We start from the raw sequence: 26,468 nt of genomic DNA, 5'->3' as shown, positions 1-26,468 counted from the left end.
TTCCCCAACCAGGGATCGAACCCAGACCCCCTGCATTGTGAGTGCAGAATCTTAGCCACTGGACCACCAGGGAAGTCCCTGGGCCGTGTTTTTACAAAAAGTGTTACCCTTCTTCAAATACCTGGGAAGAAAGCTGAATGATACGGGCACTGGGGTAGCTTTCATTTGCTCAAGGGGACAATGAGGGAAGGGAAGGTCACTTCCAAGTCATGGTCATTTCCCAGGGGGGCAAAGTGTGTGCCCATTGTCCAGGTGAGAAAACTGAGACCCAGAGGTATTGACGGCTCGGCCCAAGGCCCCACAGTTACTTAGTGCAGAGTTAATCAGGAGCATGTCCTTGCTACTGCCCACAGCCTTGTTTGCCTCACCACACCATGCTGTCTTCCAAGAACATTACAGATTTGCTCACTGTTCTTGCCTCCTGCTGCTTGCACTCTATTCTCAAGCTTGAGATATACCCTTCTTAGGCGCACAGCTAGAGTATGCTAGGAACATTTTTCTTCAAGGAAAGCAGAGCACGAGGGGCCAGCTGCCCCTTACCAGTGGTGTCCTTGGCAAATGGAGCCCTCATTCCCTATTCAGCAAGCATTTAGTAAGACCCTTTTGCATGCTAGGCACCAGGCTGGCACTATGGGGGGAAAGGTGGCCATACCACCCTCTGTAGCACAGATTAGAATCTAGTGGGCAAGACTGACATTAGTCAAATAATTATGTGACTGATATATCACCACAGAGTGAAACATGCACTCTGCAGGAAAAGCCCGGGGTGCCATGTGCATATCTAACAGACCTGGGTATGGTAGGGCACCCAGGAAAAGCTGCCCCGAGGAGCAGTGATTGGGCTGAAATGGAAAGGATGATAGGAGTTAGTGAGGTGTGCAAAGTGGGCACAAGAGCAGCAGGGGCTACTCCAGGGAGAGGAAGCCAGTGTGAGAAGATTCTGGAAAGGCGAGTTTTCTCATTTGTAAAAGGAGGGTGACGATACCACCACAGGGCATGGTAGCCAAGACCAAGATGATGCCGTTCAGGAGACTGGCACCCTGACTCTTTTGACCCTGGAAATTTCCCATCAGCAACAATCCAAGGAGGAAAATAAAACCTGACACATGAAAATTTTCACTGAAACACTGTCCAAAAAAAACTGACTGAAGAATTGGAAAAAGTTACAATGTCCAATAACAGGAAACATTAGGTAGGTTATGGAACATCAATTCTTTATCTCAATGCAATCATTTAAAATGATCATTAGGAGGTCTTTGCAGCAACACAGGAAATGTTCATGCCAGGATGTTAGGTCAAAAGAAAAAGCAGGGGGCTTCCTTGGCGGCACAGTGGTTGAGAATCTGCCTGCCAATGCAGGGGACACGGGTTCGAGCCCTGGTCTGGGAGGATCCCACGTGCCGCGGAGCAACTGGGCCCATGACCCACAACTACTGAGCCTGCGCATCTGGAGCCTGTGCTCCGCAACAAGAGTGGCCACGATAGTGAGAGGCCCGCGCACCGCGATGAGGAGTGGCCCCTGCTCGCCGCAACTGGAGACAGCCCTCGCGCAGAGACGAAGACTCAACACAGCCATAAATAAATAAATAAATAAATAAATAAATTTTTAAAAAAGAAAAAAAAAAGCAGAACACAAAACTGCATCTAGATTATGAGTGACTCTTTATGAAATAGGTGTGCATGTGGTTAGAGAAGAATACAGAAAACGAAAAAGGGGACTGGGTAGACACTAAGGTTATGAAATTCATCCTGATATTGTCAGAATGCTTTAAAAATAAGCAAAATAGGTGTTAGACTATGAAGAAGGACTTGCGTTCAGGTTTGAGAATGGGAAGAGGGACCTGCCTTCAGGAATGGGGATGGGAGGAGGGAGACTTAAGTTCAAGTTCTATTCCTGGGTGGCACACTTGGGCCAAGTCCTTCACCTTTCTGATTTCTGCTCAATGAGGTGAGGGTGGGGGTGTTTCAGTGAGGTCAAAGGACACGTCTAGGGAAGCACTGGAACAGGATGGAAAGTTTGAGTGGCAGAGTGGAGGTGGAGCAGTTCTGCAGCTGGGCAAGCTCCAGGATGAGGTCGTAGGAGTCGGTTGCTAAGACGGATGGAGAAGGTAAAGGCACTCAGAGGGGAAGAGAAAAATGAACTGATGATGACAAGGAGGAGGTTAGGGGAGGGGTGAGGTGAGAGAACCCAGACACCTGTGTGGGCTGAGGCCAAACCTGCCTACATAAAACCCAAAGTAGATGCAAATGGATTATTGCACTACAGGCCCAGGAACAGGAGGTTTTCACTGTGCAGACACAGCAGGAACGTTGAGGACTTGAACCCAGATGTTACTCCTGGTGCTGTCTCACTGAGTATGACTCTCATTGCCTTAGGTAGCCCCTGACACTGGTGGTGATGCAGCCAGGAGCTTACAGGCCGTCAGCCTGCAGTTACCACTCCTCCAGTCTGCTGGGCATCTCCTTCCTCCAAGCAGCCAAGACACCAAACTTCAAGGGCGTGTCCATGAGCTTCCAGAGGGGCCCCGTGCAGCTCACCACCTACCTGCATCCTCTCCAGGGCCTCACATTCCCCCTGCGTGCTTGCTGCTCTGAAAGGGAACCCAGGAGTGGGCTGCAGCCCTGCACCCCTGCACCAGCCCAAAGAGCTATTCTGCCCAAGAGCGCTGACAGCAGAAGTGTGTCATGATAAGATCCACAGCTACGATGACCACGATCTGAAAGGTGTCCCTTGAAAGCGTCCAACATACAAGCAGCGCAAGTGTTAGAAGCAAATCCTGAGCCAGGCTGCCAGCCCAAACCCTAGCCAAGTTAGGAATCATGTCAGTTTTTCCAAATAAAATGGAAATGCACTTTGTTTACATCTCTACCTTATAGGATTGAGGGGATTCAATGAGACAAGACACAGAAGGTGCTCAGAAAGTGCCTGGCCTGTGGTCAGCCTCCACAAGTATTAGCTGTTATTATTACTGCCTGCTTGGAATGGAGCAGCTATCCATCTGTTGTCCTCTGGCACTGGAAACTTCCATGAGAAGAGGCGTGTACACACACACACATCTGCATGCACACACACACACGGGTGATATTTGGGAACCCAGCTCCATCTCTGTCTAGGAGCAGAACCCCTGGGGTAGGGGGGAGTGGTGCCAGCCCTCACACGCCACCACCTGTACCAGACTGCCCTCTGCTTTTCTCCACAGAGTTATTTACATTTTCTCATTTGCCTTTCTTCTAGTCTATCTGATTTCCCACATTCTTTGATTTGTCCATCCTGTGTTCAACAGGGGAGGTCTTTGATCACTTTCAAAATTCCGTCAGCACTTTTTGGAAGAGGCCCACGCGTAGAGGGCCCACGGGTGCCTGTGAGTCTGGCAGTTTTTGTGTTTGATCACTCGGTCTCCCTGCGTTATTTCAGGGCAGCCCTTGCCTCAGCTGGCTTTCATCCATCCCCACCCTGGCCCGCTTCCCTCTCGGAGCCCGTTCCCTCCCTGCACACCATCATCTGAGTTTGCTCCTCTGCCTAGCCCTGAACGCCCGCCCGAGTTCAAAATTCCAAACATTCATTCCACTTTCCCTTCATTGTCCTTTGCTTCCGCTTTTCTCCTGACCCTTTTTCTAAGCAAACACTCTTCCAGCCATGGTTAGAGACTGAACATCTATCACGACATGCATTTGCCTTCCTGTTTATCTTGCTTTAAGGTGTTTTCCCTCACCTGTAAGTCAAAACAGCCATTCCCTAAATTCCAGCAAGGCCTCTGCTTAGCAGCTAAGCAGTGAACGAAGGGAAAAAGGAGCAAATTGAAGTGCAAAGAGAAAGAGAAACTACATGTTCAGGGATGATCACTCACCCCAGCGCCGCCAGGCGCGAGCATGGCTCACAAAGCTCTCAGCAAAGGGCCAACACACAGAGCCTCATTGACCTGCCCCAGGGTAGCAGCCTCTGTCATCAGGCCCAGGGGCCATGGCCACCCTCGAGGTCACAGTGGCCAAGCCATGCCAACTCCCTCGCACACACAACTCCACACAAGAACAGCAGCGCCCACTACTCTGTGTCCCGATGCCAGATGGCCCTTCAGCCCCAGCTGCAAGCAGTAAGGCCTGGACATCATATGATGGTCCCACCCAGATGTTCATCAGATCACCTGGGGAGATTTTTAAGCATCTGATTGACTGGTCACAACCCTACAGCTCCCTCCTAATGGATCTAGAGTGGGGTCTGGGCCTCAAAGCTGTCTGAAAGCTCCCTAGATGCCTCTATTGTACAGGCCGGGGTGAGACCACTGCACTCCCGAGAGCTGGGACGCAGGAGCCAGGCGGCTGGGATCCAAATCCTGCTTCCACAATCCACCTCCAGCAAGTTACCCCACCTCACTAGGCCTCTGTGTCTTCAGTTATAAAAGGGAGAATCAAAATAGCACTCCTGGTATATAAAGTAGAAAAGGCATGTAAAGAGCCTAGCACAATGTCAGCACTCAATAAACACTAAGTACTCCCGTTTTTCTTTCATCCCGGGGTCATCCCATCCCAATTCTCTCCCCGTCCACCAGGAGGCCTCTGCACAGGGCTTTTCAGAGGGAAATGGAAAGGCCCCTGGGTCTGTCTCTGGGGTTGGGCTGACTGCCCCAGGCAGTAGGGAAGATGGTGTGGGTCACAGTGCTTGTCGCAGGACTATTGAAGCACCCCACTAGAGCAACCAGCTACTGGGAAGGAGGACAGCACTCCTAGAGAGAACAAGGGGTAGGCGGGGCACCAGGGGGACTTCCAGTCTCTACCACCCACGAACCCAGGGTTCAAGGCAATTCTCCTCAGGCCACTGTTGGACAGGTATTCCAGGACCAGGCCCTCATGTCCCATTCTTCCTCCCTCTCCCCAGCTGACACTCATACTTTTCATCTGAACAAGACTCTGAAAGAGTCAGCCAGATGGGGTGGGCACCTCAATAGCCCCAGAAGACCCTCAGGTTCAGAGTGTCCATGTGTGTCAACTTAAATGAAGGATCAACGTTAATAATCAGGTTTAACAACCAAATAAAATTCTTCATTCATTCATTCATTTGCTTACTCAGTAAGCTGCAACTGTCCAGTTGCTGTCTTCTGGTAATGGAAACTTCCACTACGCCTGTACCAGGCATGATGCTGGATGTGGGGAATGCAGAAACAAATACAGCCCACTGTATCAGTAAGCTCTTGCCATAATAATGCCATGTAACAAACCACCCCAATTTCAGTGGCTCCAATAAAGATGTTAAAAAAAAAAAACAAAAAACTCAGTGGCTAAAACCAACCGTGATATATTTTTACAGATGTGTGGGTTGGTTGGGGCAGATCTTTTTCTCACTGCAGGTTTGTGGGTCAGTCAGCTCAGTGGCTCTGATCTGACCCTTATGTTTCTCATCCCCCTGGGACTAGTGGATTACCCAGGGCTTATTCTTTCTCTTCTTAAAGGTGAAGGTGGTAGCAACTCAGGAGGAGAGGTGGAAACATCCTACATCTCTTGTACCCAGGCTCAGAACTAGCACCTTGTCACCCCTGCTAACATGCTGTTGGCCAAAGCAAGACACACGGCCAAACCAAGCCAAAGCATGAGAAAGTATACTCCACCCACCATGAGGCCACAGCAAGGGCGTGATGAAGAATTGGGGGTAACTATTCAACTGGCCACACCCAGCCTGTGCCCTTCAAGAGTTCCTCCTGGCCAGCACAGGGAGTGCAATGTATCAAGAATAATTGCCGCACGATGTGTTTTTGCCCCAGTCATTGGGGCCATTTGGGACCCAGAGTCTTTTCTGGCCAGAAGAGGATGTCCCCTCTCTCATTCCCCCTACATACAAATTAGGCCCAGCAGTTTTTACCCCATTTGACATGTGGGGAAGAGGCAACTTAGAGGGATAAAGGGGCTTGCCCAAGACACACTCAGTTGCCTCAGTTCTCCACTATTATTTGCATTTGGTGAAAGGGTTTATTTGAAAAAGGAAGTAGATGTAGTGTGCATAGCTTCCCAGGCTAATAGAAACCAGAGATGAGCTAGTCAATAAGTCACGCTATTTAAGGAGGTCAAAAAAATCCAAACTGATGAGAAGAAGCACTCATGAATTGGCACAGCCTTAACCTGCAGGAAGGTACCATTTTTTGGAAAGAAAATGCAAACTTCCGGAGGACTTCCATGTTCTGAGCACACTACAGATACTGTCTCACTGAATTCTCAGGGGAACACTGTAAGATGCTGTGAGGTGCTGGCTCCATTTGATGGATGAGGAAATGGACAATCATAGCAACTAGAGTCCTTGCCCTGAGTCCCACAGCTGGTGGGTGGCAGAGACAAGGCTGCAGGCAGACACCTTCTGTTTGAAGACCTGAGTTGCCACTGAATGCCTTAGATGACAACACTGGAGTCATCCATGTTGGCCCAGGTGAGGACAAAGCACAGGCCAGGCCAACAAGGAACAGATGGGCTCGCAGAGAATCCCCATGCCATGTCTATAGGATGAGGGGTGGCTCAGCTGTCACCCACAACCTCCTGGGATGGACCTCATTGGCCAGCCTCAGGGATATGCATTCTCTTCCCAGCTCCTCAAGCGAACATCTGTTTTTCTCAAAGCTCTGAATGTCACATCAAAAATTTCCAATTACCTTCCCCTTGGTTTTATTCAGCACCAGTGTACTGGAGGCAAAATTAGTCTGAGATGAAAACCTGTATTGTTCCCTTCTCCTCGGCAATGAAATAGGTTTCCAAATGTGCTGAGAGGATTCTTCTCCAAAATGTCTCCAAAAATGACAAACAGCAAGTGAAGGATGAAAGCAGGAGTGAAACACAGATTGATGACAACTGTGGGGGATGTGATGGTGGAATCTGCCAAGGAGCTCCAGCTCCAAATCTCACCTCCTCCTCGCCTTCTAATGAGGATGGGCCTTTTCTGCAACATAAAAGTGACGCTGATGAAGATGAAAGGCCAATTTCCACTGATATGTTTCCTAATGATACATCATGAGAATGAGGCGCCTTGGGGGATTGCTGAGTGTGGAGGTGTCTGAGCATTCTTCTCCCCAGGGCTGGCCATACCCAGAGCCTGGGGGCCTTGGCTGGGGTGTGGAGGCTTCCCATTGGCCAGGGTTACCCAGAATTGGGGGAAAATAAAGACAGACACAAATTTTACATGAGTAGAAAATACTCCTAGAAGTTGGGTATTCAAGGAACCAAGACTCAGAGGTTCTCATTGACCCCAAGTCTTGCAAGAGACGAGACATTTAGCCTCTGATTTGTCCAGTACTTTTCCAAGCAAATCTTCAAGGGTCCTATTAGTACAATACGGACAATGATATCCATTCTGCTCCCACTCTTGCCGTCTTATAGGCTCGCCCTACAAAGCAGCCAGAGGGATCACTAAATGGAAAACAGGTCATGTTACTGTCCTAGAAAAACCCTCCAATGACTTCCCTTCACACGTAAAATAAAACCCACTTCCTCACCTGGGCCGCAGAGCCCAGGAGGTGTACCCTCACCCACCTCTCTCACCTCACCATGTCACTCTCTCCCCTCCTCTCACTAAGCTCCAGCCACTCAACCATTCTCGTTCTGTTCTTCCAACCAGTCGGCCTTTATTCCCACCTTGGGACCTTGGCAATGGCAAAGGTCTCCCTTACAAGAGCAAAGGCCCTCACGGGCCTGATTCCATCAAGCAGGTCCTAGCTCAGAAGTCGAAAGCGGCCCCCAATCACTCCATATCACATCATCCTATTCTGGGTTCCTTCTTATAGATATCATGTGGTATCATCTTGCTTTTTGCCTCTTCCTCTCACATCTAGAATGTAAGCTCTGTAGTTATGGAGACCTCACCTGTCTTATTACCCACCACACCCCAGCAGCTTGCAGAGTTGCAGAGCATCTGACACACAGGAAGGGCTCAATAAATATTGATGGACTCAAGACCAGTAGGGAAGCTGGTGGGGCTTGGCTTACAAAGAGGACCACAAGATGAATACATACTACCTTCAGATAACTGAGGGACTGACATGGGGAAAAGAGTAAAATTGTTATGTGGCCCAGAACACGGATCTAAGACTAATGAGAAGCCATGGGACAGATTTTGCCCAACATTAAGTAGGAGCTTTCTCACTGTTGAGCTGCCCAATAACAGAATGGGTTTCCTCAGTAGATGGCGAGTTCCCCATCTCTGGAGGTGTGTAAGCAGAGGCCACTGTTTGTGCCCATGAAGTCAAGAGATGAACATCCTTCTAAGTTCCTGAGTCCACAGCCATCATCAACATCCACTTTGGTGTCTTCTGTCTTGGTCTAATTCTCCCATCCAGATCATGATCCCCTGAGCAAGGGCAGAGTATCTTTCTCCAGCACAGTGCCTTGCACAGGGCAAGGCCATGGTGACAGATGGAGCACAAACATCCACCAGACATGGAGTGGAGTAAAACGTGCCTGATTCCATTTAAGGTGAAAGCAGGAGGCTCCAGGCAGGGCTATCTCCGTGGGGCCCCATGTGGAGATGGGTACCTTCCTGGCAGGGCTGAGCTTGTGGCCTGTGCCTTTGTCCAGGGACACAAGCCTGGAGAGTGGACAGGCGAGGAGGTGAAAGAGGAAGAGGTGGCGGTCACAGAACACCACAACCTGCACTCTGATTGCTTGTCCCCCCCGGGAGGGGCTGACATGATTTCCAGCCCCAGACAAGGAACCAAGGCTCAGGGAAGCCAGGCTTCTGGTCCAGTCCTACAGTGGGTCTAGGTGACGCTGAGAGTTGAGCTCAGATCTGATGGATGCCATGACCTGCAATCTTGACACCTTGACTCCCAATGGGACAGACACTTTCCTCCCCATTTTAGACCTATCCAGTTGGAAACATTCTCAACTCATTCTGCCTTTTCCTCTCCCCTGTCTCCGGAGAAATTGAGGCCCCTTCAATCGCCCAAGTCGAGCCCAAATTGGAACTACATTCAGTTCCCTATTGTTTCATCCAGCCTCATGCCTGTTCAGAGGGAAGCTGGTAGAACAAGTACATTCACATGCTCCCTCCTCCCAGCCCTGTGCAGGCACAGAGCTCTCTGTGCATGCCACACCTCCTTCCCATCACCTGGGACAGGTACTCACATGGAGGCACTCAGCGCCGATTTGCCAAATAACCACATGTCAGGACAAGTCATGTCAGAATACTCTTCCCTCCTAGCCCACTAACAGGGACCCAGTATCAGCCACTGTATCTCCTCCATTTCCTCGGGCTTCCTGCGCTGGTTTGTAGGCTTTTGCAGGAAAAAAAAAATAGGGGCAGAAAGAAGGAGGAGTGAGGAAGAGAAGCAAGAGCACATGTGGACTGTGAAAGGTGACGTATCCAGAGTCCGGGGAGACGGTGGCTTTTAAGAGACAAAGGGGGAGAAAGAAAGAGAAGGAGGATCCCAAGAAGTGTTGTGAGTGATGAACTGGATCTTCTGACAGTCTTCAAAGGATTCAGTCAAGAACTGTTAAGCACATCATTATGTTTCCTGTTTGGTTTTTTTTTTCTAATGTGGCTTTACATAGAGGCTGGGACATGGGGCACCACCAGTTTTATTTGGATTACAAATAAATGAAATGCTAGTCTCCAGTGATAGTACCTCTGACTTACTACGTTAGCCATATTTAGAATTAGTCACACAAAGAAACTTGGCTCCTTATTCATATCATAGTAAAGTGTATTACCCTCCCCACCACAGAAAGGAAAGACAGTCAGTGAAAATTCTGAAACTGTAAATGTCTATTTTTGTACTCAACTATGAAAGAATTTGTGAATATATGTAAATATGTTAAATAAATTTTATTGGTCATGTTAAAATATTTTTTAAGCAGATGAATCAGTAAATAAATGAGAACCCAAAATCCATTGTTTAGCTCACAAAGTCATAAGTCTCTCCTGCCTGTGTGAGAAATGATAACAGTCAATACTTCCTAGGTAAAGATCTGCCCTGTGCTAGGCACCTTTTTACATGTATTAACTCCTTTAATCTTGACAGCCATCTATGAGCTGGGTACCTGCATTTTGCAGGTGAGAAAAGTGAAACATTCACTTTGGATCCCATAGTTAGTGCTGGAGCCAGAATTCCAACTCAGGAGGATGGCTCCAGCCCCATGTGTTTAGCTACTCTATGAATTTGTGCAAAGATCCAACTTGCTTGCTGAGCCACCTACCCCACTACACAGGGTCAGCCCCATCCCAGCTGCTCCTGTCAGAAGTAGCCTGCGAGCTGTTGCCCTAAGAGGCCAAAACATGTGCATATCTTGTAACAGCTTAGGGTTAAGTGGCAGAAAAATCAACCAAATGCAGTTGTCACCTTCTTGGCTGTAACTGATAAGTGTTTACAAAATTTTATTTCACAGAAACACAATAACGACATGAAAAGTAGGTATTTGGAAAGCACTGAGCCTCAAATGTTGAGGCTGAGGCATGTCTGCAATACCTCTACCCCCAGAATCTGTCATGCAAACGCCCAAGAGCAATAATGCTGCTCCTCAGCCCTTCTCCTCAATAGGGCACTCAGGGAGGAGCCCCAGGGGTGACAGGCTGGAAGGGGCAGGGTTGGAACCTCAAGCAAATTTAGCTTGTCTTAGAAGCCACATGAGGCTGGAGACTGCTTATGGGAGGGTGGTACCCACAAGCAGAGGGCTTCTCAAGGGCTGAGAATGTGTCTCACTCATCTTTCTATTTCTGGAGATCAATGCCAGGTCTGACACACATGCAAAAGTCAACATGCAAAAGTGCTTGTGGGTTTGACTTGAATTAATAAGTTGAATTGAATGGCCTTCTCTGTGTCATAGAGTAAAGAGCATGAAAGTTGCAAGACAGACCAGGTGGCCAGGGCTGCGGCTCACCGAGAGGATGTGGAGCATAAACCCCTACTCCTTAAGTGTGGGCAGCACGCTGTGGCCTCTTTCCAAAAAGGACAGTATAGGAAAAGGGAAACAAAAACTAACTTCGTGGTGAAGACACTTGACAAACACGACCTCAGCCAGGTGGTCAAGGTCAACATCAACTGTGATCACTTATATTGATAGCACATTCTTTGATGTGACGATGAGAATGGCACTCTTCCTCTCCCAGTCTAATCATGAAAAAACATCATACAAATCCCAACTGGGGGACATTCTACATCATACCTGACCAGTGCTCCTCAAAATCGTTAAGGTCATCAACAGCAAGGAAAGTCTGATAAACTATCACAACCAAGAGGAGTCTAAATGATGACTAAAGCAATGTGGTGTCCTGGGTGGGTTCCTAGAGCAGAAAAGGCACAGAAGGAAATCTGAATAAAGCATGGACTTTCGTTAATAAAAATGCATCAGTAATGCTTCATTAATTGTGACAGATGTACAGTACGAATGGAAGATGCTCTAATAGGGGAAACTAGGTGTGGGGTATATGAGAACTCTGTACAATCTTCGCTATTTTTCTGTAAATCAAAACCTATTCTAAAATTAACAGTTTATTTTTAAGAATTGGAGCCTCATCCTGAGTTCTATACTTCCAAAATAGTCCTCAAAAGTGTTCCCTTTTCCTGAATTATCCCTGCCTTCATCAGTGCTATGTCAATGCTCACCCAAATATTGCCACCACCCTTCCTCCCTGGCCCCAGGCCCCCACCCAATCCACCCTGCTCCCTGAGGCCACCCAGAGCTTTCAGCAACACAGATGTGATGAGGCACGCCCATGTTGCAATGGCTCCCATATCTTCAGGATTGATTCCAGTCCCCCGCACTGCATCTGGGGTCCTTTCACAGCCTTGCTTCCTACTCTTCCTTTAAATGCCTATTGCTCTTTCCCCAAAAAGCTATTCCTCCAGCTTCCATGTGCTTCCCTCCCATGCTCCTGTACTTGCTGATTCCTCACCTGGGATGTCCTCTGCCCACTGTTTACCCAGGCTGACTCATGCCTGTCCTTCAAGACTCAGCTCATACACTGCTTCCTACAGAAAGCCTACTTTTGCCCCAGGGGGGATATGTTGGCTTTGGTGGACACCCCAATCATACCTACACTTAAATCTATTCTATACTGTTGATGGTTGCCTACTTTCGCTGAGGACAGGCACAGTGCTCTCACTCATGTATTTCTAGCACCAATCTTCACCAAATGTTTATTTAACAATGAGTTAATCACTAGGGGAAAAGGTGGGGTAAAAAATAGTACCCAGCATTCCAGGACTTTTGTTCCTGGGTTTTAAATTACAAATTCTATGCTTCAGAGACCCATCAACCTCGCTAGAGTCCTATGTAACCACATTCCATTATATGGCAAATGTAATGGTTACTAGATTTAATTATAGCAGGATAATTAATGTCAAGGTATTGCCAGTTTGGACATAAATATTAAATATCACCTTCAATGTAACTATTCTCTAACCCTGTGATGACTGGGCTTGGAAATACCAGTTTCTGATGAGAGGTACCTTTACCATGGGGGAAGCGATGCCAAGTAGGACTTCTGGTTTGCCAGCTGCCACTGTCCTCCAGGAAGCACGCCTCTGGCCTGGCTTGAGGCTGAGCTTCTGGTACCCCTAACCCTGAGGTGGGCCCCATCTCTTACACACGCAGGCACAGACCACCATACCTGGTCTTGCTCTGGCTAAACCAAGGACCTTAGGCAGAGGAATTTCTCAAGGGATCTCTCTAGGACCCTTGGGAGGTTCCCAAGTCACACATCCTTTCATGACCTCAACTTACCTCCATAACAAGAAGTAAGAGCAACCATGAGGAATGAGGGACTCTCAGAAGCTATGTCAAGGCAGAGACAGTACAGCCAGCTCAGGGAGGGGATGCCCCACTTGCTGCAGACCAGCAAGGCCTCATCTCGGGCCTCCAACCCTCTGCCATGCCCTCTCCTCCAGCCACTCACAAGCCTGGCTCTGGCTCCATCCTTAGTGTGATTGTGATTTCATTCTGTGCCTTAACAAAAAACATTGTCTCTTGTCAGTTGACTTCTGGCTACTCTCAAATGCTAGGACCATGAATGTTCACACCACAAAAGCCAAACACAGGAAGCAATGTGCCACCCTAGCCCCTCTCTCTCCATGGATCCAGCCATGACTCGGGAAGAGACAAGCCCAAGCTCCCTCCTGGCTTGCTGGAACATTTATAAATACTAGAGCCCTGAGCAGCCATGTAATAAATCCTACTACCCTAAGGCCACCATGCTGTGAGGAAGCTCAAACTAGTATATTCAGAGAGATCATGTGAAGAGGGAGAGATGCCGAGCCAGCCTCCAGCTTCTCCTTCCCCTCACTCTTCCAGATCCAGCCATTGTCTGACTGGAACAGCAGGACAGACCCAATCCAAAATCACCCAGCTGAGCCCTTACCAAATTTCTGACCCAAAGAAAACATGAGAGAAAATAAAATAGTTTTTGTTTTAAGCCACTAAGTTTTGGGGTGGTTCATCACACAGCAATAGGTAACCAGAACAAAGGTCCAACATCAGAGCCACTGCAGTGAACAAACAGTTCTCGGACCCTTCTTCCAGCAGCCAAAATTGGCTTCAGCTTCTCAGAGTGGTCCCGGTCCCACTGTGGGACAGAGAATGACGCGCCAATGTCCTGGTGCTCCGGCTCAAACAACTCCGTGAAACATTTACTCATACCCCACAACCGCAAGGCCTGGGATTCCCAGGCCCCATTAACCCCACACAGCAAGGACTCCTTGCCCCCACCTCACTCCCACCCACCAACCAGAAATGAAACAAAAATCACCTCTGAGCACTCTACGACTGAGCTGAGACCTCACGTTACAAGTAAGACAAAGATGGTGCCAAAGGCTGTAGTTCTGATGAGAAGCACAGACTTCACTGTCATCCACATCATCATTACCACCATCAGCATCATTACCATCTGCACAATCACCATCATCATCATCGCCACTATCTTCATCATAATCTTCATCACCATCATCACCACCATCATCACTACCACCACCACCACCATCATCATAACTATCATCATCACCATCACCACCATCTTCAACCTAATCATCATCGTCATCATCACTATCACCATCATCACCACCATCACCACCATCATCACTACCACCACCACCATCTTCATCATAATCTTCATCACCATCATCACCACCATCATCACTACCACCACCACCATCATCATCATAACTATCATCATCACCATCACCACCACCTTCAACCTAATCATCATCGTCATCATCACTATCACCATCATCACCACCATCATCACTACCACCACCACCATCATCATCATAACTATCATCATCACCATCACCACCACCTTCAACCTAATCATCATCGTCATCATCACTATTACCAGCAGCAGCAACAGCAGAAGCATCACCACCATTATCCCAGTAATACCAGGGACAGTTACTGAGCACTTTACTATGTACCAGAAACCATCCTAAGCACTTCACATGCACAGTCTTGTCAAACTCTCATCACATTCTCATGATGTTGTCCTGCTACTACCCCCCATCCTAGAGATGAGAAGACAAAGTTTTACAGCAGTTTTATAACTTGTCCACAGCCACCAGCCATAAGGCCAGTGCTGGGATTCTAACCCCAAATGCACTAACTCCAAAGGCCATGCCCAATCTAACTGCTCTGGCTCTTCTTCCCTCAAGCTGGCTCCATGGCTCGTCACCCTGAATTGCTTTAGAAATATTCCACTGGAGACCCCAGACCCCCGAATATAGCCCGGCAGTGCCTCGGTCCCTGCATCTGGAAAATGGGAGTGGTGACAACAGCCCGGTCTGGGCAGAGTGTCAGATCTGAGGGACCCTATGTCGTGGGAGGGGGCAGGGTGCAGTCACTTACTAATCACCTGCTCTAGGTCAGGCAATGCTGGGCACTTCCCACACATCTCATTTAAACTTCACCAAGCCCCGGGGGTGAGCAGGGATTAGCTTCCCTATTTTACCAGTGACCCCAGATTCAGAGAGTGAGCCCAGCTGTGTAACTCCCAAGCCCTTGCTCTTTCTGTTGCCCCCAATGTTCCCCGAACTTGAGGACAGGTCATACCTGCCACATGGCAAGGCCCCTCTGTCTGACCATGTCGGAGAAGCGGGGTCATTCACTGTACATTCACTTAGAGGGATTAATGGGCCCGGGGTGTATTTGCTTTGCCTTCCCTGGGGCAGGCAGCCATTCTGGGCACGGCTCCATCCTCAGAGGAAGAGCCTCCAGACAACTGGAAGGGAACACACAGTCCCAGGGTTGGAATTCTCCCTGCTCAGCCTCTTCCTGGCTCTGGAGCCCAGCCGGGCACCCAGCTAGCTTATTATACAACTTCCCTTCTTTTTGAAGCTAAAACTAGCTAGATTTGAAAGGACACCTCCCCTCAGAGAAAGAAAAAGTCATGATTTTTTTAAATTGGCCACTGAATTAAATGTGCAAATAGTGTTCCCCATCACAAAGAAAAAGTCTTTTTTTCCCCCACCTTTTATTTGCCTCTGAGGTTTCCTATTATGCCTAGGCTATAGCCATGGCCCTGATGGGACTGACCCCATGGGGTTTGAACACATGGAGAGCCCCAGTGGGGTGTGGAAGGGGGTTGGGGGAAGCAGGCGGATAAAGGTGGGACCCAAGAGCAAACTGACCCGCATTACACACACACACAGGTACACATGCACACACATGCACACAAACATACAACAGCAGCCCAGATTTGTTTACATATTGGCACAAGTGCAAACAAGCAGAGGCTCAGTAGCAGTCCTGCCTGACTCCCATTAGGTGACTGAGGAAAGGTTAGTCATGGTTGGGTTTGAATTCCCTGGTGAAGGATAGAGGAAAGATGTTTCTGCAAAGAGCATGTCCTCTCGGCCTTTCCAGAAGGAGAGCCCTTGGGACAGCAAGGCAGGCCCCTTTGCACACAGGTGAATAAAATGCAAAGCTCTTTAGCCTGATTACTTGCTCCTCATGGAAGCTGCCGTGGTGGCTGCCAGGAGGCTGCACCCCCCGCTGCGAACTTGCTTGGTGAGACACAAAGCAGGGGCCTAATTCCCACACCAAGGGCCCATGCAGAGAGCCCCAAATGAGCTCCTGTGCCCTCCCAGAAAGCAGTGCTTTGTGCTCCGACCCTGGACCCCTCCCCACATTCACCTCCCACCACCCTTCCCCTGGCTCACCCTGCACCAGGCACACCCTCCTCCTCACAGATCCTCCAGTGTGTGCCAAGCTCAGTCCAGCCTCAGGACCCTTGCACATGCTTTCCAACTGCTGAAATCGCTCTGCAGTCAGATCTTGCTTGATGGGCTCCATCACATCCTCCTGGTCAATCCACGAAAGCCTCCTCCTTGGCAGCACCGTCCCTGATCACTGCAACTAAAACAGTGTCCCAACGACCCACTCTCTTCTTACCTTGCCTTATCTTTCTTCATGGAGGTTGTCACTAACTGAATTACTTTGGGTTTATTCATTTATTTGCTTAGTGTCTGCCTACTGCCTCCACTAGAATGTGAGCTCTTTGAAGTCAGGGAACATATCTGTCTCAGCCCCTCTGTATCCCCAGTACCGAGAATGGCCTGATCCATACTGGCTGCTGGATTAACATTTAATCCATTTCAAGACAAGCAAACTGAGACCTGGAGAGGCACTAGAGTCATATAGAGCACAGCATCCCAGGGGAGCCTGGTCCGGGCCGGGCTCAGGCATTTACTTGGGCTGTAGGCTCACTTTTCATGTTTTTCTAAACCATGTCTCACTTGCAGGAAGGGACCAACCTCACCTCTCAGTTGCTTCCCAGTGCCCAGAAAGAGCTGTGTGGAGTAGATGCTCAGAGAGTCACCAAGTACATCAGCCAGGCTTTTAAGAAATTGACCAGTTCCCGGTATCACACTCAGGAGCACCCAGGGCCGTGGAAAGCTACCAGACTCAAGAACAGGACACTGCCAGCCCCAGGATACGCAACTAGCAGCAGCACTGTGGAGTACTATTAGGGGCCAAACCAACACCAATGATAACCTCTGTCTAAGGAGTTGACCTCCACACACTTAGTTCGCATTTAACGTAGACTTTGAGCAATGATGGATAATAAGCCCAAGAACTTCCTGCAAATAAATACAAAGAAGGATCCTAAGGCAGGTCAGCAACATCCTGACACCAACTGGCAAGGGCAAGAAGAATAACAGATGCACAGAAAGTGGGGTACCTTGAGGATCCAGGAGTGAAACAGGAACTCTTAGGAACACTGTGCTAAGGATGATTGCTGATTCCTAGTGAGAAAGAACTGGGAAAGGAGAATGGGCTCACTTCATTCCATGCCCGTATTTTAATATGCTGAAGTTGACAGTATATAAGAGATAAGTCAGACGTTGCCACTCAGCAGTCTGAAAAGTCTTATCAGCCCTGCCACAGGCAGAGTTGGCCAATGGAGAGCTTAAAAATCTAGTAATTAGTTGCTGACATTTAAGAATTAAGAGATTTCACAGTAAACTCCAGATTTCTGCCTCCTGTTGAGACACAGGAAGCAGCAGCTGCACCAGGCCTTCATGTGGGAACCTCACTGAAGCCTGACCATCCCCTCCAGGGAATGACGTGCCCTCCAGGTGCCCACAGGTGCTACCCTCTCAGCTCTTCTCACAGCCCACCTGCTCTACACTTTAATATACCTGCCTGGAGGTCATGGGCATTCAGGTTTGTGATTTGTGTTATAGCTGGCTGGCATTCCAAAGGGTGGCTTTAGCCATTCTTACCTAACCCTTTGGTTGTCTTCAAAATCCGCACGTGACAGAATTAGCCAAGAGTGGTTCTTGTGGTTGCCTGGGTTGGATGGACCCACTTGATTACTGCAGAGCCGCAAGAAAAGAGCTGATGCACAGCGCCTTCCCCCATGCTGTCAGCATGGCGCTCTCTCCAGTCGGGGGCTCACCGGTGGGCACCCAATTCTCTCGCTCATAGCTCTTCCTGAGTGTGAATTTTCTCTCCAGTTAAGCTTGGCCACTCTTTGGGGGCGGAGCCTGTATCTTTCTCCCCCAAAGCACCCACTGTGAGGGGTCTGGGGGCAGGGCCCACTCTGTCTTGATGGTGGTCGACCACCCGACAGTCCAGAAGGAGCTCAAAGGCTGCTCAAAGCACTGCTCCTCTGAGCCACTGACACTTCCGCCCTTGACCCCAATAGCCCAGGTTGGTTCTACAATCTCAGCCAAGCACCATCCAAAGAAACGGGGAAGGTATTATTATCCCAGTTAGCAGACCAGTAAACAGGCTCAAAAAGATGGCACCAGTTGTGAGCTGGGATCTCACTGTGTGCCTATTTGTTCCAAAGGCAATGTCCCTTCCTCTGTGCTGTCAGCAGCCCTAGTTCCTGAAGACACACCATCGTGTCCCCAGCTGAGCATCTAAAAGCCTCAGATTTCCTCCGGGAAGAAGGAACTAGGTGGGTACGGGAGGAAGGAGGGAAAAAAGGGGACACACTCGGGTCTTCTGCCCTGGCTCTTGTTACTGAAATTAAAGTGCTTCTAGTCCTGAATCTCCCTATGGAGAGATTCATGGTAGGAACCCAACGCCCTCCCTCACTGCCTGCCAGTGTACCGGGGCTTTGTATATGGGGTTGGGGGATGCACGCAAATTTCCCCTAGTAAATGTTTCCTTCGATGTTCTACTTGCATCTGCTTCTTTCTCTCACACCTTCACACTCGTCTCCCCCAGCATCTCCTTTCTCCCCCATCTCCAGGGCTCCAACTGTGAACCACAACCCTTGCTCCTTGCTTTCTCCTTGACATCACTCATGGATGCAGATACTGAAGACTCACGGGTAACACACCAGGGGGAGGGAGACGCCACTCCACTCCCGCATAGCAAACAGCTGAGAAATGAGTATCAGACCCACCTATTAATGGCCCATCAACCATGCCCATGCCTCTCCTTCAGTCAATCGACCCAGCAGCAGGTCCCCATCAGAATCCCTAATGTCAACCACCAGCACATTTCAAAATTTGGAATGTTGACCTTGCCCAGAGTCACAAAAGATTTTATTCCTCTCAATGCCCTCAGGGCCTCATATCCTTAAATTTTCTAAGACTCATCCATCTCCCCGTTGACACAATAGTGCTAGCCATGTGCTAGGCACTGTGAAGGAGGAAACAGGGAGACCTGCACCCCAGAATGTTCTCTATGCTTAATTCTTAGAGTAACCTTGTGAGTCAAGTATCATTAACTCCTTTGTACAGATAGGGAAGCAAAGCTCAGAAAGATGCACGGTGAGGAATGGGACAGAAGCTGGACCATGTCTGTTTGGAACTCTGCTCTCTCCCCGTCCCACTGACCACACTATAGAAGGGTCCAGTAAAATGCCCTCAGGCTTTCTGGTGACCAGAGTGTCCCCTGAAAGATGCTCTTCCAGGTGCCCAGGAGAGGCACAGGCAGCCTGTCCATCCCCTCACACTCTCTGCAGGTGTGTTGGCAAAGACAGGACCACGATGGGGCAAGAGGGATCCCTCGGTCCCCGGATGAACTCTCAGAGGTATCCAGTCAACCTTCTGGAACCCTACCCCACCTGCTCCTCAATGGCAATTATCATCGAGCCCACCATTTGCCAAATTATAGGAGGAAAATGGGCCTCCCCTTGATCTGTCAAAGGCAGCAAGTTTCTTCCTTCTCCCAGTGGCATATAGTCGAAAAGATCTGGGCTGTGAGTCAAGGAGTTCTGAATTCCCATCCCAGCCCTGTCACTCTATCTGTGGGAGCACAAGCAAATCCCTAAATACCCCAGGCTCCAGAGCTCTGTGACAGCCCTTCCTTTCCAGCATTGCTGAGGAGATTTGGTGAGTTCATGGGTCTAAATAAGCAAGTTTGATAAAGGCCTGTTTTCCATCTCTCCTGCTGTTCCACATCCCCCGCCTTGCCACTCTCACCCCAAAGTTGAGCAAGGTCAAAACAAAGTTCAAGAGGACCTTCAAGATGGTGGAGGAGTAAGATGTGGAGATCACCTCCCTCCCCACAGATACATCAGAAATACACCTACATGTGGAACAACTCCTACAGAACACCTACTGAATGCTGGCAGAAGACCTCAGACTTCCCAAAAGGCAAGAAACTCCCCACATACCTGGGTAGGGCAAAAGAAAAAAAGGAAAAGCAGAGACAAAAGAACAGGGATGGGACCTGCACCTCAGAGAGGGAGCAGTAAAGGAGGAAAAGTCTCCACACACTAGGAAGCCCAGGTCTTCACTGGCGGAGACCGGGGATAGGTGCGGGGGAAGCTTTGGAGTCATGGAGGAGAGTGCAGCAACAGGGGTGCAGAGGGCAAAGCGGAGAGATTCCCACACAGAGGATCGGTGCCAACCAGCACTCACCAGCCTGAGAGGCTTGTCTGCTCACCCACCGGGGTGGGCAGGGGCTGGGAGCTGAGGCTCAGGCTTTGGAGGTCAGATCCCAGGGAGAGGACTGGGGTTGGCTGCGTGAACATAGCCTGAAGGGGGCTATTGTGCCACAGCTAGCCAGGAAGGAGTCTGAGAAAAGGTCAGGAACTGCCTAAGAGGCAAGAAACCACTGTTTCAGGGTGCGCAAGGAGAGGGGACTCAGAGCACTGTCTAAACAAGCTCCAGAGACAGGCGCGAGCCGCGGCTATCAGCGCGGACCCCAGAGACGGGCATGAGACGCTAAGGCTGCTGCTGCTGCCACCAAGAAGCCTGTGTGCGAGCACAGGTCACTCTCCACACTGCCCCTCCCGGGAGCCTGTGCAGCCCGCCGCTGCCAGGGTCCAGTGATCCAGGGACAACTTCCCTGGGAGAACGCACGGCGCGCCTCAGGCTGTTGCAACACCACGCCGGCCTCTGCCGCTGCAGGCTCGCTCCGCATCCATACCCCTCCCTCTCCCGGGCCTGAGTGAGCCAGAGCCCCCTAATCAGCCACTCCTTTAACCCCCTCCTGTCTGGGCAAGGAACAGATGCCCTCAGGCGACCTACAGGCAGAAGCGGGGTCAAATACAAAGTGGAACCCTGGGAGCTGTGCAAACAAAGAAGAGAAAGGGAAATCTCTCCCTGCAGCCTCAGAAGCGGCGGATTAAATCCGCACAATCAACTTGATGTACGCTGCATCTCTGGAATACCTGAACAAACAACAAATCATCCCAAAATTGAGGTGACGGACTTTGGGAGCAACTGTAGACTTGGGGTTTCCTTTCTGTGTCTAATTTGTTTCTGGTTTTATGTTTATCTTAGTTTAGTATTTAGAACTTATTATCATTGGTAGATTTGTTTATTGATTTGGTTGCTCTCTTCCTTTTATATTTTTTTTTTCCTTTTTCTCATTTTGTGAGTGTGTATGTGTATGCTTCTTTGTTTGATTTTGTCTCTATAGGTTTACTTTTACCATTTGTCCTAGGGTTCTATCTGTCCATTTTTTGTTTTTCGTTGTGTTTTTTTTAGTATACGTTTTAGTGCTTCGTAACATTGATGGATTTGTTTATTGGTTTGGTTGCTCTCTTCTTTGTTTTATTATTACATTTTTTTAATTTTAAGAATTTTTTTTATTTTTTATTTTAATAACTTTTTTTTTCTTTCATTTTTTTTCTCCCTTTTCTTCTGAGCCACGTGGCTGACAGGATCTTGGTGCTCCAGCCGGGTGTCAGACCTGAGCCTCTGAGGTGGGAGAGCCGAGTTCAGGACATTGGTCCACCAGAGACCTCCCGGCCTCACGTAATATCAATTGGCAAGAGCTCTCCCAGAGATCTCCATCTCAACGCTAAGACCCAGCTCCACTCAATGACAAGCAAGCTCCAGTGCTGGACACCCCATGCCAAACAACTGGCAAGACAGGAACACAACCCCACCCATTAGCAGAGAGGCTGCCTAAAATCATAATAAGGCCACAGACACCCCAAAACATACCACCGGATGTGGTCCTGCCCACCAGATAAACAAGATCCAGCCTCATCCACCAGAACACAGGCACCAGTCCCCTCCACCAGGAAGCCTACACAACCCAGTGAACCAACCTTACCCACTGGGAGCAGACACCAAAAACAACGAGAACTAAGAACCTGCAGCCTGCGAAAAGAAGACCCCAAACACAGTAAATTCAGCAAAATGAGAAGACAGAGAAATACACAGCAGATGAAGCAGCAAGGTAAAAACCCACCAGACCAAACAAATGAAGAGGAAATAGGCAGTCTACTTGAAAAAGAATTCAGAGTAATGATAGGGAAGACAATCCAAAATCTTGGAAAGAAAATGGAGAAAATACAAGAAAGGTTTTAACAAGGACCTAGAAGAACTAAAGAGCAAACCAACAATGATCAACAGCACAATAAATGAAATTAAAAATTCTCTAGAAGGAATCAATAGCAGAATAACTGAGGCAGAAGAACGGATAAGTGACCTGGAAGATAAAATGGTGGAAATAACTACCGCAGAGCAGAATAAGGAAAAAAGAATGAAAAGAATTGAGGACAGTCTCACAGACCTCTGAGACAACATTAAACACACCAACATTCGAATTATAGGGGTCCCAGAAGAAGAAGAGAAAAAGAAAGGGCCTGAGAAAATATTTGAAGAGATTATAGTTGAAAACTTCCCTAATATGTAAAAGGAAATAGTCAATCAAGTCCAGGAAGCACAGAGTGTTCCATACAGGATTAATCCAAGGAGAAAGATGCCAAGACACATATTAATCAAACTATCAAAAATTAAATACAATGAAAAAATAGTAAAAGCAGCAGGGAAAAGCAACAAATAACATGCAAGGGAATCCCCATAAGGTTTACAGCTGATCTTTCAGCAGCAACTCTGCAAGCCAGAAGGGAGTGGCAAGACATATTTAAAGTGATGAAAGGGAAAAATCTACAACCAAGATTACTCTACCCAGCACGGATCTCATTCAGATTCGACGGAGAAATTAAAAGCTTTACAGACAAGCAAAATTTAAGAGAATTCAGCACCACCAAACCAGCTTTACAACAAATGCTAAAGGAACTTCTCTAGGCAAGAAACACAAAAGAAGGAAAACACCTACAATAACAAACCCAAAACAATTAATAAAATGGTAATAGGAACATACATAACAATAATTACCCCAAATGTAAATGGATTAAATACTCCAACCAAAAGACACAGACTGGTTGAATGGACACAAAAACAAGACCTGTATATATGCTGTCTACAAGAGACCCACTTCAGACCTAGGGACACATACAGACTGAAAGTGAGGGGATGGAAAAACATATTCCATGCAAATGGACATCAAAAGAAAGCTGGAGAAGCAATTCTCGTATCAGACAAAATAGACTTTAAAATAAACACTATTAAAAGAGACAAAGAAGGACACTACATAATGATCAAGGGATCAATCCAAGAAGAAGATATAACAACTGTAAATATTTAGGCACCCAACGTAGCAGCACCTCAATACATAAGGCAAATACTAACAGCCATAAAAGGGGAAATCAACAGTAACACAATAGTAGGGGACTTTAACACCCCACTTTCACCAATGGACAAATCATCCAAAATGAAAATAAATAAGGAAACACAAGCTTTAAATGATACATTAAACAAGAGGGACTTAATTGATATCTATACGACATTCCATCCAAAAACAATAGAACAAACTTTCTTCTCAAGTGCTCATGGAACATTCTCCAGGATAGATCATATCTTGGGTCACAAATCAAGCCTTGGTAAATTTAAGAAAATTGAAATCATATCAGATATCTTTTCCAAACACAACGCTACGAGACTAGATATCAATTACAGGAAAAAAACTGTAAAAACTACAAACACATGGAGGCTAAACAATATGCTACTAAATAACCAAGAGATCACTGAAGAAATCAAAGAGGAAATCAAGAAATACCTAGAACCTATGACAATGAAAACACGATGACCCAAAACCTATGTGATGCAGCAAAAGCAGTTCTAAGAGTGAAGTTTACAGCAATACAATTCTACCTCAAGAAACAAGAAAAATCTCAAATAAACAACCTAACCTTACACCTAATGCAATTAGAGAAAGAAGAACAAAAAAACCCCAAAGTTAGCAGAAGGAAAGAAGTCACAAAGATCAGATCAGAAATAAATGAAAAAGAAATGAAGGAAACAATAGCAAAGATCAATAAAACTAAAACTTGGTTCTTTGAGAAGATAAACAAAATTGATAAACCACTATCCAGACTCATCAAAAAAAAAAACAGGGAGAAGACTCAAACCAACAGAATTAGAAACGAAAAGAGAAAAGTAACAACTGACACTGCAGAAATACAAAGAATCATGAGAGATTACTACAAGCAACTATATGCCAGTAAAATGGACAACCTGGAAGAAATGGACAATTTCTTAGAAAAGCACAACCTTCCGAGACTGGACCAGGAAGAACTAGAAAATATGAACAGACCAATCACAAGCACTGATATTGAAACTGTGATTAAAAATCTTCCAACAAACAAAAGCCCAGGACCAGATGGCTTCACAGGCGAATTCTATCAAACATTTAGAGAACAGCTAACACCTATCCTTCTCAAACTCTTCCAAAATACAGCAGAGGGAGAAACACTCCCAAACTCATTCTACGAGGCCACCATCACCCTGATACCAAAACCAGACAAAGATGTCACAAACAAAGAAAACTACAGGCCAGTATCACTGATGAACATAAATGCAAGAATCCTCAACAAAATACTAGCAAACAGAATCCAACAGCACATTAAAAGGATCATACACCATGATCAAGTGGGGTTTCTCCCAGGAATGCAAGGATTCTTCAATATATGCAAATCAATCAATGTGATAAACCACATTAATAAATTGAAGGATAAAAACCATATGATCATCTCAATAGATGCAGAAAAAGCTTTCAACAAAATTCAACACCACTTATGATAGAAAACCCTCCAGAAAGTAGGCATAGAGGGAACTTACCTCAACATAATAAAGGCCATATATGACACACCCTCAGCTAACATCATTCTCAATGGTGAAAAGCTGAAAACATTTCCACTAAGATCAGGGACAAGACAAGGTTGCCCACTCTCTCCACTATTATTCAACATAGTTTTGGAAGTTTTAGCCACAGCAATCAGAGAAGAAGAAATAAAAGGAATCCAAATCAGAAAAGAAGAAGTGAAATTGCCGCTGTTTGCAGATGACATGATAGTATACATAGAAAATCCTAAAGATGTTACCAGAAAACTACTAGAGCTAATCAATGAATTTGGTAAAGTAGCAGGATACAAAATTAATGCACAGAAATCTCTTGCATTCCTGTACACTAATGATGAAAAACCTGAAAGAGAAATTAAGGAAACACTCCCATTTACCATTGCAACAAAAAGAATAAAATACCTAGGAATAAACCTACCTAAGGAGACAAAAGACCTGTATGCAGAAAACTATAAGACACTGATGAAAGAAATTAAAGATGATACAAATAGATGGAGAGATATACCATGTTCTTGGATTGGAAGAATCAACATTGTGAAAATGTCTGTACTACCCAAAGCAATCTACAGATTCAATGTAATCCCTATCAAACTACCACTGGCATTTTTCACAGAACTGGAACAAAAAATTTCACAATTTGTATGGAAACACAAAAGACCCCGAATAGCCAAAGCAATCTTGAGAAAGAAAAATGGAGCTGGAGGAATCAGGCTCCCTGACTTCAGACAATACTACAAAGCTACAGTAATCAAGACAGTATGGGACTGGCACAAAAACAGAAACATAGATCAATGGAACAGGATAGAAAGCCCACAGATAAACCCACGCACATATGATCACCTTATCTTTGATAAAGGAGGCAAGAATATACAATGGAGAAAAGACAGCCTCTACAATAATTGGTGCTGGGAAAACTGGACAGCTACATGTAAAAGAATGAAATTAGAACACTCCCTAACACCATACACAAAAATAAACTCAAAATGGATTAAAGACCTACATGTAAGGCCAGACACTATAAAACTCTTAGAGGAAAACATAGGCAGAACACTCTATGACGTAAATCAAAGCAAGATCCTTTTTGACCCACCTCCTGGAGAAAGGGAAATAAAAACAAAAATAAGTAAATTGGACCTAATGAAATTTAAAAGCTTTTGCATAGCAAAGGAAACCATAAACAAGATGAAAAGACAACCCTCAGAATGGGAGAAAATATTTGCAAACAAAGCAACTGACAAAGGATTAATCTCCAAAATAAACAAGCAGCTCATGCAGCTCAATATCAAAAAAAAACCAAACAAACAACCCAATCCAAAAATGGGCAGAAGACCTAAATAGATATTTCTCCAAAGAAGATATACAGATTGCCAACAAACACATGAAAGAATGCTCAACATCACTAATCATTAGAGAAATGCAAATCAAAACTACAATGAGGGGACTTCCCTGGTGGCGAAGTGGTTAAGAATCTGGCTGCCAATGCAGGGACACGAGTTCAAACCCTGGTCCAGGAAGATCCCACATGCCGTGGGGCAACTAAGCCCATGCACCACAACTACTGAGTCTGCGCTCTAGAGCCTGCGAGCCACAACTATTGAGCCCACGAGC

General features: G+C 47.0%; 1 protein-coding gene and 1 non-coding gene across 4 annotated transcripts in view; both read right to left on the bottom strand.

Annotated features, from left to right (window-relative positions):
- TRNAV-CAC lies at window positions 1-73 on the bottom strand. The gene has a single exon. It is a non-coding gene; the product is annotated as a tRNA-Val (tRNA).
- The window catches only part of GRID1 (glutamate ionotropic receptor delta type subunit 1), a 668,729-nt gene that overhangs the window by 434,671 nt on the left and 207,590 nt on the right, over window positions 1-26,468 (bottom strand). The gene's annotated exons all lie outside the window — the stretch shown is intronic.

Source organism: Balaenoptera musculus, chromosome 16, assembly GCF_009873245.2.
Source record: "Balaenoptera musculus isolate JJ_BM4_2016_0621 chromosome 16, mBalMus1.pri.v3, whole genome shotgun sequence".
In the NCBI taxonomy this organism is placed as follows: Eukaryota; Metazoa; Chordata; class Mammalia; order Artiodactyla; family Balaenopteridae; genus Balaenoptera; species Balaenoptera musculus.
The sequence above is the reverse complement of the archived record's forward strand: the minus strand, read 5'-3'. Positions and strand labels throughout refer to the sequence as shown.